This window comes from Corapipo altera, unplaced genomic scaffold (genome assembly GCF_003945725.1).
Source record: "Corapipo altera isolate COAL_440 unplaced genomic scaffold, ASM394572v1 2, whole genome shotgun sequence".
NCBI classification, from domain to species: Eukaryota; Metazoa; Chordata; class Aves; order Passeriformes; family Pipridae; genus Corapipo; species Corapipo altera.
In genome coordinates, this window is record NW_020884890.1 from 10686311 (window position 1) to 10698574 (window position 12264).

General features: G+C 41.4%; 1 protein-coding gene and 1 long non-coding RNA gene across 6 annotated transcripts in view; one reads left to right on the forward strand and one right to left on the reverse strand.

Annotated features, from left to right (window-relative positions):
• IBTK (inhibitor of Bruton tyrosine kinase) overlaps positions 1-5251 on the reverse strand; it is a 55848-nt gene extending 50597 nt beyond the window's left edge. For all 3 annotated transcript variants that reach the window (XM_027644808.1, XM_027644809.1, XM_027644807.1), the window contains exon 1: positions 5032-5251. The gene's annotated coding sequence lies outside the window, so the exon portion shown is untranslated. The remainder of the gene's footprint in view (positions 1-5031) is intronic.
• A 225-nt stretch (positions 5252-5476) lies between these two features.
• On the forward strand, positions 5477-11749 carry LOC113947838. 3 transcript variants are annotated; one of them, XR_003527892.1, is made up of 2 exons: positions 5477-5517; positions 11375-11749. It is a non-coding gene; the product is annotated as an uncharacterized LOC113947838 (long non-coding RNA). The 3 variants fall into 3 exon arrangements; XR_003527891.1 differs by lacking the exon at positions 11375-11749 and adding an exon at positions 6543-7530 and having other exon boundaries at positions 5499-5517; XR_003527893.1 differs by lacking the exon at positions 5477-5517 and adding an exon at positions 8710-9478.
• Positions 11750-12264: the final 515 nt, after the last annotated feature.

Genomic DNA, 12264 nt, shown 5'->3' on the forward strand with positions numbered 1-12264 from the left:
ATAAAACAAAGTAGACTAATCTCTTAGGTAAACTGGTATGAAATGACACCACCACCCAAGGGAGCAGTCCTGCTGTGCCATGTGCCATACCTCCCCTTGTGCAGATACACACCTATTTAAGACACTGAATTGCATGAGAAAATGATTCAGAAGTCAAATCCTAGTTTCAAAGAAACATGTGCCATTGCAAGAAAGGAAGAGAGAGGCCAAAGAAAAACCTATTTAAGGCACCTGAGGTCTAGCCTCACCAAACACCAAAATGTGAACAACAAATCAAACATTAAAAGAATAAAAAGTCTTCTCCTAGATAGAAATACAAGCCTGCCTACATCACACTAACTCCATCATGGTGACATTTAACGCAGTTATGTGAAACCTGACTCTGCTGAATTATTTCTTTATAAGTCATTCCAACCCATCCCTCCTTTACTCCAAACATTACAAAACTAAATACTATAATAGTATATTCATACAGACACCTTGAGTTTCAAGACAGAAGGATGCAGATCAAGTTTTCACCTCTCCACAACAGACTGGCACACCAGTAACAGACATTATCATGTTAATACTGCATCTGAAAAAGGTTAATAATCAGACCTGACTGTTACACAAAGGAAGTCCTTAAGTGAAACCTTAAAACTTTCAAACTGTGAGTTGAAGTTCAGGTCTGTGTAAAAGCCTTTCTGCTGTTCAAATGCTTACTTCTAGTACAGGGAGTCCCAAATGAATGATCAGCATCTAAAATAAGCACAAAATACGAAAAGCAACAGCATTTTTCAAACTTTTAAATGAAACGTCTAGAACACAGTGCCCTTTTGATTATGTGTCTCTACTTTTATTTGCAGATATTTCTGTAGGCTTCTCAGCACTAGTCATATTCATGCTATAATACCAGCGTCTTCCTAACGCTGTAATTATCAGAAGACATAAATAAATAAGATTATAACATTTTCAACATTTTTATGATAAAATAAGTATCATTTGGAATTCAAAGTATTTTTAAAAACAAATTCCTAATTACATTTTATTATAGAAAAAAGTCATCAAAAAATGGAGGAATTGGAGCAGTATAACAAAGACGTTTTATTTCTGCAGCAAGTGGGTTTCTAAATTTTTGCCCTAGAGACATGAGCTACTTATTATACATGTTCACAGACCAGGAAAATTTAAAAGATTACAACCAACTTGGAAGTAATTCCTTAGAACTAAGAAAGTGTTTGTAGTATGTTGCCTCCTGGAATTAAGTAGAGCTGTCTCACTCAGCTCTCCCCTTCAGATAAGGCAAAGCACCACAGATGTCAGACACCCTCCAAGGAGGTGTGTGTCAGATGTGTCATCTGACCTTATGGAGTCAGAAACATTTGCAGTTGAAAAAGTAGCTCTCTACCTATTGTGGCTGTTTCTTTGAAGAAGTCGCTACAAAAATCACAGCTGTCACACCTCTCTTGAGTATGAAATGAACAAAGATTCTACACATTTGTAAGACCAAGCTAACAAATAACTTCATGACTAAGGATGATGGTGGCAGATTTCATTTCCTGAAAACAGCAGACAGTGGACATGAAATCTCAACATTTGAGCAAAATGAACAGAGTTGCAGAAGCCTTCCACTGTGAAGTTCCAGAAATCTGTGTATCACATTATCTATCAACACATCTCCAATTTTCTCTTTTCCTAGAAAGCATTTCCACAGAGGTTGCCTGTTCTTGGCTCAAAGGTACAAGGGAACAACTAACCCTCACCTTATGGTTGGCAGCTTCACCGTACATTTCTGGCAACCAGTCTGGGAGGCACACATTTGATACTGGAATTCGTATCTGTGGTCCTTCCACTTCTTCCTGATGAAAGCCTACACTGAGGTATCAGATCCAGCAAAATCTGGCTAACATGAACATGGATATCAGTACCAAGGCAGTGGCTAGTAGCTGTTGTAGCTCTTTTCATCTTAATATAGACAATGGTTTCACATGGAAGTGAAAGAGAATACAGAAGAGATTCAACTACTCAGAATTCAGTGCCACTTGAAGACAGATTGATGGGTTTGCATCTTCCACGTGCACTGCATTAAAGTAACTCAATTGTCAAATAAGTGACATGGCCTTGAAATCCATCCTCAGGCTGCTTTACTAAGACCTTAAAATTGGCATAACTTCATTCCATTCAATTAGCTTTTTATTTGTTTTTTAAGATGTTACTAATTTTATTAAATACTAGTTGCATCTAAAATGCACTTGGTGAAAAACTACCTGGCATTTGACTCTTCTAAAACAGAACTAAATAATGGTTTCTATTTTCCATATAAAGGAAGCCTAGAGCTTTCCTTAACAATCATAATACCCTTCCTTTACAAAAATAGTGTAAATAATATGGCTTTTCTGAAGGTGTAAAATTCACTTGCTTTTCCTTTTGATAATAAGTTGCTAAATGAAGTGAGGGATGACTGGCAACGTCATAAACTTCAGGAAGGCTAAGTCCATCCTTATAAGGGATCCTAAAGATCCTAAAGATTTCCATTGTGGAATGGGAGTTGTTTTTCAAACAAACATGCTGACATTTCATAATGTTCTCCAAGTTGGTCCACTTGCACTTGTTTCATAAGGTCACAAAAGATCTGTAACCATAACAGCATGAAAATCCTAAAAATATTTGTTGCCAAAGCAAACTTTACCACACCAACTACTCGACTAATAAGCTAATCAAAGAAGCAAATCTAAAGCTTACAGAATTAAAGCCACAGGAATTTGCTATCATGCTACTAATTTTTCAGGATTTTCTGTTGACTATATTCTTACCTAAAGGTAACTTTCACTAATACATATTAAAGTAATAGTTCAGAATCTGACAAAAGTGACTAGAAAATTGAAGCTGGGTAGTAATATAATAAACTTGGCACTGGCATTAAGCAACATATCCTTAAGGAAACACAGATGAATTCCTAGATAAACAAAGTGAACACACCTTTAGGGTATAGGTAACATTGTCCTAGGTTTAAAAGAACAGTTAGACTATTAATTTCTACTGAAATTACATATCCACATATAGTTTAATCTGTTTAAAAATTCTCTGTACAATTGCTGAAGTCTAGGAAAAAATCTAAGCTTTTCAACCCCTTGAATGGTATTATATGAATACAAAGTACATTTTATGGAGAGAAAAGTGATTGATTATACAAGGAAAACCAGGTAAATCTAAGCCATGCAGCAGCTCAGAGTGGTTTGGCAGTCTGAAATTCCCACATAGAGACCTTTAAAAAAAGTGTTCTGCTCTTCTCCATGCAAAAATCTAGTTCAGCTACCAAGTTTTAAGAGAAGCAAGTCAGTAGAGGAAAACTTTGGAAAGAGTCTGGGATTCAGAATGTTTATGAAACAACCCGTGAGTACAGGCTGAGCAAATTGGATCTCTTTTTTCCTTCAGCTGTGGCTTCAGAAGAGCACCCAGAGCCTCTGAATGCAGCATCTGTTACATAAAGAAGAAAAATCAAAACTCCAGTCTGTTTTACCCCTGACAGTGGGATAAGTAGTCATTTGTTCAAATTCCATAAAGGATTCCGACAGGAAGGATTTTCAGATGACAAACTGAACGAAAATAACACTCTCAAAACAGGCTAGACAACAAGCAAACTGCTCAGGTTATAAATAAATGTGACCTGCCTATAAGTAAAGCTATGGAGGAAGACCGAGTTGCTTTAGAAACACCATGTTCCACCATGGCTGCTGTGTCCCTCAGGCCATGGCAGATCCCAGCTGCTTCATTTACTGGGCTGGGGCCTCTGTGCCACCGCTTGGCACAGGTACACTCTGCCACAAGTGGCCTTTAGAGGCTCTCTCCAGAGTTTCTATAACTTCCTCCTTCACAGTGACAGCAGCATAATCCTTATCAGAATTAAAACGTTCAGCAATCCAGCAACTCTAATTCAGCTGTTCTTAACTGAGCTAACAAGCACTACCAACTAAAGGCAGAAATGTCTGTCAAAAAAAGAACCAAAGTACCATTGGTAGCTAATTTCAGCTACAACACGTCAGAGGACATCTATTACTCAGGAATCATAGTACATAAACAGTAAACTGAAATATTGTGCTTGGCTTATCTAGAAATAGTCAAGACTACTTACATTTAATAACTTAATACTGTCCAAAACAATTAAAACATACAGAAAGTGATAAGGACGAAAGTACAGTGAGTGCAGCTACAGGCATTTCCACAATACACTGGGACCTTGCTATAGATTTTTTATTGAAACAGATAATGCTGAAGAGAAGTCAAGCACAACAAACCACAAGTGTGCTCTAGAATTTCACCACACTTAAAACCGTATTTGATAAATCCATCAAGGATTTTTTCCATCTTAGGAAAAGTTGACTTTTTTGAACGAACTCTGAACTTTTGGTACAGTGTTATTATAGACTACCCATACCAGATGTTGGGCGATTGCTGATTTTTTGTAAACCATAAATTGTGATCCGTTTCCATTAAGACAGACAATTACACTAACCATGTCAACAAAACAAAACAAAAAAAAAAAGAGTTGATTTTCCCTAAGAAGACTGGATGAAAGTATCCTTTTAAGCTAACTACGAGACCTCAGCTCTCTAGTGCTTACGCCGCTGCTCGAATGGAGCAGCAGCCCTGTGAGCTTCTACCAAACGCCATAGACAAGGATCACGGCAGGCTTCCCGGGAATCTCCAGCTAAGGAAATCTGGCAAGAGGCTGCAGCCAGTGTCAAGAGGGGGAAGGTCTGAAGTGTTTCAGAGCCGGGAGAGAGGCCAGGGGAAAGCAGGGGGACAGAGGGCCGTTCTGACTCCCACTACACACGTTCACATAGCCGGAGACCGACGAGGGACACGAGAGACTCCTCCACACCGGCGGCCGAGCCACGAAGCCGCTCCCCTCCCATCCTACGTGGCCGGCTGCCCTTTACCCTGCCCGGCTACCCTTCTCAGGGCTCTACCTCTTCCCCTCTCCACAGCCCCCCACCGCCCCCGCCCCGACCTCTCCGGCCGGTCCCCCCGCCGGCCACCCCCGCCCCTCACCAGTCGCTAGATGAATGGGCTCGGGCGGGCAGGGCGGGACGCGCGCTGGGCAGCGCGGGGGCTCATCCTCAATGACTGTGGGGCAGGGCCAGGCTGTGGCTGTGTCTGCAGAAGCTACCGCGACACCTCAGCCGGCGACAGTGCCAGTGACACCGACGGTGACACCGGCGGCGGCAGCGCCAGACGGGGCCAGAAGTCTCAGCAGGGAACACCGACAACCACCGCCGCACCCACCAACAAGCGAGCCGCCGATTGGCCGCGGTGCCGCCGCACCTCGCACCTTGATTGGCTGCGACTGCCGCCTCGGCTCCGCCCCTCCCGGCCGAGCCCGTATTGACTGACAGGCGGGGGCGGGAGGGGACGAGGGGGAGAAGGCCGGTCGGTGGGCGTGGTCTGGGCGTGGCGGAGCCATAGTGGTGGGCGGGGTCGGCTCCGTGGGCGGAGTGTCGGAGGTGCGCAGGCGTCAAATCAAAATGGCGGCTGCGGGTGAGGAGGGTTGAGGGTGTTTATGTCTTGTGGTGGGCAACTGAGGGGGCTGGAATTAACAAGAAGATTAAAGAAAGGCAGGGAGCTGAGGTGCCTCCCGCTGGCAGACTTCACGGGAGAAGCAGCGTGTCTGCAAAGAGAGGGGATGGGTTTCTGGCGAGGCAACACCTCCCTCCAGCAGGGCTCAAAAGCAAATAATCAGCCTGCAGGTCTCCTCAAAATAATAATCGAGAAGGCTGTGCTGATTCAGGCTGCGTTATGCTACTGCAGTTTGTCTCTCCGACAGAGCCAGTGGTCTAATTTATGAGACATAGCTTGATTTTTTATGAGGCTTTTGACACCACCTGGGGGCAGTCTCACAAGCAAACTTGGCGTGTGGGCGGGATTTGCAAAACTGCTCTTGAATCTGTGGTTCACTTCATGTGTGCTTCAAGTAAACTCCCTGAGGGCTCAGTTCAGTTCTTGATTAACGTCTCAGATGATGCAATGGGTGCTACAGATTACAGTTTAATCTGGAACAGGATTAGGGCGTAGTATTTTAGGGTGGGAAGCTGGAACCAAGACAAGCAGTACCTACTGTAAAATACAGAGTAAAAAAAGCCACACATCACTTTTTTTTTTCCAAAAAAATCGTTAATGATATATTTTTTTCCAAGAAATACATGAATGATGCCTTAATGCCAGTGGCCAAAGTTTCTACATGTTTCTTTAAAGCCACAGTATTATGCCATGTGGTGTGAGCATTAAGACCTTAAAAGAACCTAGCTATTTTTTAAACCACAAAACAATTGAAAGAGAAGTTATGTGTGTGCTTCAACAGAAGTTCAGTTTGGGAAAGATTGAGTAGAAGTTGTATATAGATGAATCTCAAGCATTTTTATCTGTGCCATCTGACGAAGTACATGTGAATAGTACAGCCTGCTTCCTGATTTTCTCTGTATAAAAGTTTAGTTTGCCAGCAGTCGTTCACCATTATAACTAACCCCACACGCTATATGAAATTTATTTATGCATTATTTTCCTAGTGATAGCTTCTTTGAGCTCCAGTCACAAACATACTTCAGAGGTGGCCTTGCTCCAAGTATGCTGCCAGCTGGCCTAAGAACAGTGATGACCATCTGGGGAGATAAAGAAGTCCAAATGCAGCTGAAGTCAGTCATAAACAATGCTCTGTTGCACAATAACAAGTTCAAGTGAATAGCTGAGGCAGGCATCCTTTGGAGAGGTAAAGAGCTCGGTGGAAAAATAAAAAGGGTCTAAGTAGAATAAGGCCCAAGATTCTATATTACAAAAATAATTTCTAGAACCTGGACTGCCCCTCAAGTCTTTAAAAAAAATACTGTTGTAAAGAATAGAAAATTACAGCAAAGAACAAAGAAAAGTTTGAAAACAAGTCATGACTAGGACCTAATGGAGTCCGAGTCAGCCAAAACCGTGACATAATAACCAAAGGCTTTTAGCAATAAGTTTCTATGCAAGATTTTTATCTTCTTTACAGGACTTTTAATATTTTCATGGAAAATTAAGATATTAACTACTTTGCCTGTTTTTTATTGTTCAGGTTTTTGTAATCGACCCCATCTTATAGGTCAGTAACAGAAATTCCTGCGATCTTGTGCTGCCTCTGCATAAGCAGCTGCAAGCTAATAAACACCTTTCACAGAACACGGGTGCTGTAGTTTGATTTGCTAGTGCTGTGCTGAGGTGATAAAGTAACATTGTAAAACAAAAGTAGCTCAAACAGGTTAACCTGAGCCTCCGTTTAAACTACGTCTTTTGGTTTGGCTTTTACAAAGCTACAGAAAAATATCCTATTTTAAGACTTTCTGAAGAAATTACAGGCTGTGGAGATGAACAGCCAGGAACAAGTCGCTGAAGAGTCCTTTTTAAAGTTCAACAGCCCGATTTGTGTACTACTTGCTTGACAGTAAGGAAACGTCCATCTGGCTTTTTTCAGTCTGTGATGAAAAGGTCTGAATTATCACAAATAAACGTGTAATTATAAGAAAATAATAAGCCTCTGACCACCATTGTTACTTTTTATAGCAGCTCTAGACTTTTAAGTCAATAATCCGTAACAAAAAAAGGTAAAATGGAAAAAGCAGCACTTAAATAGGAAAACGGGTACACTTAGCCAACTTAAGAATTTGAGGAGGAACATCAATTTTGAGTGACTTAACCAGCGTACAGAGGGTACGTTTGTCTTAGTTTTGCATCTCAGTTCAGTCACTGTTGAAGGGTTATAGGTTGCCTGTGCTCCAAATGAGTATACTCATTTAAGGTTAGGGGAGACAAATCTAGGCTATAGGGAGGACAATACCCCAGTAGGCAGCTTTCTGGTGACCTGTTAATCTTATCAATCCATCCAGTGTAGTCTGGACCAGACTTAGGCTGCTTGGAGGAATTAGAGGAGAAGATGTAAATGACAGTAAGGAACAAATGAACTCTGCACTCTATGCTATCTGAAATTGACCCTGAATGTTGAAAAAAAATGGTAATCATTTTTATCAGCCAATAATCAAAAAGTTCAGTCTATATATCAAAAATTAAAATAATTAATTTTTTTCTTTTCAGCTATGCTAAATGTCAAGTGACAGATTTCCCCCTTCACATATCTATTTATGGTCCATAAGTGGCCTAATTATTACCAGTGTCCTCTGAAACCTTGAGTAATAATTCTTATTGGTAGCAGTAATACTCTGATTAAGAAAAAATTAATCAGCTCCAGGCTTAGCTTCTGCTGATACTAAATAAGTTCCTCGTGATCTTTCTCTTTTATGAACTTGGAAAAAAATATTATAAAATACTGGAAAATTATCCTCCTACTGAAACAGACAGGGTTATTAAATTCCATATGACAATACTGTTTAAGAATAGTTTGGAGAAGAAGTCTGGGGATCAAACAGCGTGGAAAGGAGGATGAGGACTCCCTGAATTCTGATCAATCTACTTGAGAGTTCCCCCGTGAGGGTGAAGTAGGAAATTGAGATGCAGTGAGCACCCAGGAGCTCACTGGGTGAGCTCATCAAACCATGGTCAGCAGAGCAGGGTCTTCATCTTGCATGACTGGGAACACTTCCACGTAGCTCTGTCATTGCAGATACTCTGACATCTCTTCTTTACTTGCAGGATTTCCAACTTATCTCATTAGACCTTGGGAGCGTCTCTGATGCTCAAGGTAGATTTTCTGTTATTGTAGTGGTCCAGATACCAGTGATATGAGGTGTGTGCAATGAGAATGTGTTGTCCCACATTTGTTCAGAATTCCCATATTTAAAAAAAAAAAAAAAAAAAAATTAAAAGAATTGTAAAAAAATTGTGCTAAAGGGCCAAATGTACATGAAACAAAAATTGCATTTACATACTGTAAGTAGTAAAAGAAGATTTGTGGAAACTGGCAAAGGGACAATCACTCTCAGTGATTGGTATATAATCTTCAATACAATCAGAAACTGCAGTATGTTTAAAGTGGATGTTTTCTGTTGTGATGTGAAATATTTTGCAGAAAAGCATGATTTTTAAAAAAGTGGGGCTTTTATTCTGTGGGAAGTTTATTGTATGAGTGCAGCAGGAAAATTCAATTTTTGTTCTGTCTTTCCTGCACATCTTTAACCCTGATCTTCCTAAATAGAAGGAGCAAAGCTGCAGACTATTTCAGAGCATCAGCCTCCTATGGAGATAAGAGGATAGATGGAAATATGCGAGAATCAAAGACATTCTCTTGGGCTTCATAAGGACTTTCCTGTGCAAATCTCGGACTCCTTAACCACAGCAAATAACACTGCTGGTCATGAGACAGTCTCACAGACAGGGGAGAGGCAAGATCATGGTGGTTAGGAGAAATGGAGGATCTGCTTATAGCTTCTGAACTGGTGAGAACAGAGAGGAACTGCCTTTCTTGCCCTGTTCCGATGATTGGGAAAAAGAGATTGTTATTTTTCAAAACTTTTTTAAAGACTAGGTAAACGTCCTGTTTACAGTACAGCTGATATTTTTCTGGCCATTTCGTGCCCAGATGCAGCTATTTGGGCCATATTGGTGCTATCCCTGAGCAAGTCATCTGATACCCTCTCTGGCCCTGAGCGTTAGATATAGTGGCTTTGAGGTTGGTGCTGCCAGTATGGTCCCAGTGTGCTCAGTCAGGGTGGCAGAGGGTGCCTACCTACTGCCACACTGTGCCACACAAAGTGCCATGGCCAGGATGCACTGCACAGCACTGGGCACAGCGGGATGCACCCTATCTCTGAGTGTACCAGTGTGACCTCTGCAGGAGTTCACGGCCCAGCTGAAGTCATGCCTGGAGACCTGGGTTATCTTGCTGCAGCTGCCTGACCAGGAATTCCAGGAGCACCTGCAGTCACCACTCCAGTACATTGGTCTGCAGTGGCTTACCACTGTTGTGGGAGGTATTGGTTCCCAAAATGGGATAGCCCTGCATTAAATAGTATGTTGGCAAAGATAGCATGGCATTCCCTTTACATCACCTCCAGATAATTCTCCTCTGGCCTTACCTTACTTCTTTCTAGGTCTTCTCATGTGTTAAAAACCTCTTGATGGCAGTGTTTGGAAGATAAAAAACCTCAAGGGAATAAAATCTCCACAGCTACTAGGCACACCTTTGCACTTACCATGCAGTGCCATCTACAGTTGAAAAACTCTTCTGACACTCAGATGAGACCACAGTATTGTTTGGTTAGCAGCTTGCAGGCTTAGCAGAGCAATTTTGCAACAAAAACTATAGTACTGCAGTGTTCTTTGCAAGCAGAGCTTGTTGAGTGCAGGCTCAGGACTCAAGGCAGATCTCTTACCTAGTCTCAGCATTGCCAGTGGCTCACTGAATATTGCTTTAGGCAGTGGGGAGAATATTCATCCTTCCTCACTTCCACCATAGTCTATCTCCATGCACAGTAAGAATAAGCTCCTCCACTGGAACTGTAGAAAACAGGAACTTAACTATTTTGCTTTAAATTGTCCCTTGTAGGAGGTTGTTTCTGATCACTGACTCCCCAGCAAAATAGAATCATACAATGGCCTGGGTTGGAAAGGACCTTAAATATAATGTAGTTCCAATCTCCTGCCATGGGCAGGGACACCTTTCACTAGGTGACTTTGCTCAGAGCTCAATCCAACCTGGCCTTAAACACTTCCAGGGATGAGGCATCCACAACTTCTCTGGGGAACCTATTCCAGTGCCTCTCATCCTCACAGTAAATAATTTCTTCCTATTGTCTAATCTAAACATGCCCTCTTTCAGTCTGAACAGTCTGAAGCCATTCTCTTGTCCTGTCACTACATGCTCTTGTAAATAATCTCTCTCATTCTTTCCTGTTGGCTCCCTTCAGGTACTGAAGGGAAATAGAGAGAGGTGGCTAATAGGGCTACCTAAAGTGCTTTGAAACCTATGAATAAAAGGCTGAATAAGAAATGGTAAATGTTTCAATAGCTAAAATTTGAGATTCAGTTTTAGTTTAGTGTGTGATGAAATTACAAATGAAGATGCAAGCGAAGCGATAAAAGAAGTGAGTAGGGTCTCCTTTTTCTGAAATTTTTAAAACAAATATATAGAGTCATAGAATTTGGGTTTGAGTCATAGGTTTGGGTTGAAAGGGAACTTAAACATCATCTTGTTTCAAACCCCTGCCATGGGCAGGGACATCTTCCACTAGACAAGGTTGCTAAGGGTTCCATCCATAATAGTTCCTATTAGCTCTACTAACTGAGATATTCTTCTCCATTTCCCCACAAAACTCAAATTCATAGTCCTTATGCTCACTGTTTGACTCGCTGTTTCAGACTAGCTTAAAGAACACTACTTTCTCAGAAGATACCAGTCTCCCTTTATGGTTTCATTACACAGGAAATATTTTCAGGTGTGCAAAAGGCCAGTCTTTCTCAGCAACTGAACTAAAAGCGTGGACCTCTTCCCGCAAAACATCATCTCCTGTGCAAACTGCTAGAAATACTCTCTCATCTGTTCTGGATGGAAGAAGTCTTCAAATCGCCCGCAGGGAAGCCTCTCAAAGAAGTACAGATCTGTGGATCAAACATTAATCAGGATGTAGAAGAAGGTGGCTGGCTGGTTGTCCCACCCAGCTCAGCGGCTGCGGTTCTCTCAAGGACATCACACATATGGCGCCACTAGATGCCAGTGTCGAGACACATTTGTTCTTTGATCCGGCTTCTCCAAAGGTATTCAGGAAAATCACATTAAAAGAATGGCAAGATATGTTTATTTGTAGCGTTTTGGGTGGTCTTATTCTGAAAACATGACAGGAAAACACAATCAAAGAAGCTAAAATTTCTAGTGAATATGGTGTAGTTTCCTGAAGTAGAACCAGGGACATACCTTTTCAGACTACTCCAAGTTCATTTTGTATTTAGTTGTCTAAATACTTACAGTACCATTTAGAGACAGAATAAAGTTTTTTCACCTAATCACTATCCTACTTAAATATTGCAGAATCAAAATTAGGGAGCGAAAGTGGCCTGTGAGATTTCTATTTAATTAGACCAGGAAAAAATACTAGTTCTTCCCTAGTTTTGCCAAAGTCCTCTTATCTGGGAATATATGCCTTCCTTGCTCAGCTGCAAAACATCTATTCTTTCTCACATGAAAGATAGCTAATAACCAACAGCCAGGACAAAAAGAAAGGAACCCGTAAGCTGGACCGTTCTTCCACTTCCTTTTTCCAACAGTGAAGAAAATAAGAAGTATCCCATTACCCTGAAGGTATATTGTGGAGGACT